The sequence below is a fragment of the Rhamphochromis longiceps genome, linkage group LG15 (assembly GCF_057381845.1).
Source record: "Rhamphochromis longiceps isolate RC_006_pf linkage group LG15, R_longiceps_female_GT1.1, whole genome shotgun sequence".
NCBI classification, from domain to species: Eukaryota; Metazoa; Chordata; class Actinopteri; order Cichliformes; family Cichlidae; genus Rhamphochromis; species Rhamphochromis longiceps.
Genome location: NC_140571.1, coordinates 28,454,181 through 28,456,847, shown reverse-complemented (window position 1 = coordinate 28,456,847; position 2,667 = coordinate 28,454,181). Strand labels below are relative to the sequence as shown.

Here is a 2,667-nt window from a genome sequence, read left to right as displayed (position 1 = left end):
GGGAATTTCGGATTTTACACAGATGGTTGGATGTTACACTCTGGAAATGGAAGGAAGGTGAGTGTTATTAATTGATCGACATGGTGCAGTTTTCCACCGATAGGAAAGAGGTGGCTTTTCTTCCCCCCCTTTCTTTAATGTTTTCGTACTGTCCTTAGAGAAAACACACACAATGTAACTTCAACTGCTCTGTTGGGAGCGGGGCTCGATGGTGAACCTTAGGCCGCTCTGGTGGGGGGTTTATAGGGGACAAAAAGGGATTGGGCCGGGGAGTAGATCCAAGTCCAGCATTGACCCACTCCATCATCTCCTCAGTGAAATTCAGGTGCAGGGAGGAGGGAGTAAAGGAGTGGGAGGAGGGTGATGACCTGTCAGGGGTTTGGGGGGCTGGGGAAGGTCGTGGTCTCTGGTCCTGGTCGTTGGTATTGTTGAGAGCGTTGGAGACAAATAAGGACCCCTCTTCTTGCCTCTGAAGGCTCTCCTTTTTGAGGCTCTTTCCAGGTGGGGGCAGATGAAGCTCCTCCTCAAGCTTTGTTTGTTCCTCCCTATGAGATAGCTCCTCATTTATCTTAGCCTTGGCACCAAGCACAGATGGATGACATATGGAGTAAAACAAGTTGAAACAGCTGCATGCCTGACTTGTTAAAATTAAATCCATTTTGTTTAAACAAATGCCTTCGTTCCCAAAAAAAAATATTAAAATTGTTGATAAAATGCACTGAGTGGTCAGCACATGCTGATATAAGCAATTTATTTAGTGCAAACAACTTGCTGAATCTCTCCTCTCCTGACGGGCGGTACAGGTCCACTGATGAATACAGCTTCATTCAGAGAATTTACTGCATTTAATAATCCAGTAAAGTCCCGTTTCAGAACCTCTGACTGTTGTTTGGACACATCATTTGACCCTGTATGCAGAACAATGTTAGTCACAGTTGGATATTCATCTGCAATTTGCAGGTACTCAGAATGTGTGATATAACAGGTATAACAGAAACAATATGGGGCCCAGTACAAAACCTGGTGGCACACCATAGCTGAGAGAAGAGGACAAGGACCTATGACTAGAAACGGCCACAGAAAAGTATCGTTGATGTAGAATGCAAAGCAGACCCAGATACACAGAACCAGCATTTCAGCCTATGGAGCAAACTATGGTGGTTGACAGTATCAAAAGGTCAGCTCCAACATCAGCAGAACCAAACACTCTCCTGCATCACTGCCGCTGGAGAACAAAGAGCAATTTCAGTAAAATGAGTCGAGTACACTGTCATTATCCAAGACAGATCTAAGCTGCATAGCCACAACCTTTTCTAATATCTCAATAACTACTGATCATTTTGGTCTCTAATTGCTAAGAAAGGTCAAGTTTGGGTTTGTTTTAAAATGGGTGGATGACAGCTTTGTTAAAGTAAGCAGGGATTTGAGCAGAGAGCAGTGAGGTGTTGAGTATGCTAAGCACAGAGGGACAAATACACTGAACAAGGAGGAACAAAATTGCTAATGGTGTCTGTCAGGGACCAAGCAGTAAAGCATAAAGGACACAGGTGGTTTTAATTTAAAAAAAAAGGGGTTTTATTGACCCAAAAATATGAAAATATATTTAACAAAGCCAAAACTTAAACAGGCAGACCAATAAAAAGAGGTCAACTCAATAAACTAAACTCAAGATAATAATTAACAAAACCTCAAACAAACATATGACAAACTGACCTCCTGAAATGACACACAGGGGAACTTAAATACTGGTTTAGCTAAACCAAATGGCTGCCATATAACCAACTAATACAAAACAATTAAACAAACGTGAAACACCCCCCAGGCAATGAAGCATGTGGTGCAATCCAATTAGGCTGTCAGTGGTACTTCAGGTCTCCCAGCCCTTTGCTGCACCTTTTGCCAGACAGGAGAAGCCAACCCCCAGGCAACTCAGACAAAGAAAGATGTATTAATATAACATAAAACAGAACTTTGACCTTGCAAGGTTAATATGTGTGCACGCCATATAAACATTGGAAGGTGTGATGGAAAAATAAATACATTTAATAAAGAAACAATATTGAACAATAAGTAGAATATTTTAAAGTAGTGACTGTAAATTAAACTAAAGCGAATCAACGGGTAGTGAGGTGTGGAGCTTACCATGTGTGGCATGCCATCACAGTGTCAAACAACACCTTAGGATGTCTGCCATGTTGAAACTACAATGTGCAGAAGATGGACTACAAAATGCACATCTTACATTACTGCGGTAATGTAAAATGTGCATTTTGTTCCAACCCTGTTGTTTGATGGCGGCAGCCTGTGAAGATATCTTTCATTATAGAGAAACATTTAGGGTCACATTTACTGACGTCGGCAGAGCACAAAGAATTCTTTATGTTACTGAAGAGGCTCAGAGTCAGCTTGTGACTGAACATATTCACGCACGTGTCACAGTAAGCATAGTAACTGCAATGGCTCGTGATCTAACGGTAAATAATATTTGTGTTTTTCTGCACGTCGTAGTGTCAGCTGTTCACACAGAGTGCAGTTTGTAATGATGCAGCTCTCCTCTGGGTAAATCTGAGCTTCACCTGAGTCCTGATCCTCAGACTTTTGAACAGTGCTCAATGTGTTATTTCTTAAATCAAAAGCGTATCGATCAGGGGCGATTCTAGGATCAGA

The 2,667-nt window shown here is 41.9% G+C and overlaps 1 pseudogene; it reads right to left on the bottom strand.

Annotated features, from left to right (window-relative positions):
- Positions 1-154: 154 nt before the first annotated feature.
- On the bottom strand, positions 155-1,035 carry LOC146652863 (uncharacterized; annotated as a pseudogene).
- Positions 1,036-2,667: the final 1,632 nt, after the last annotated feature.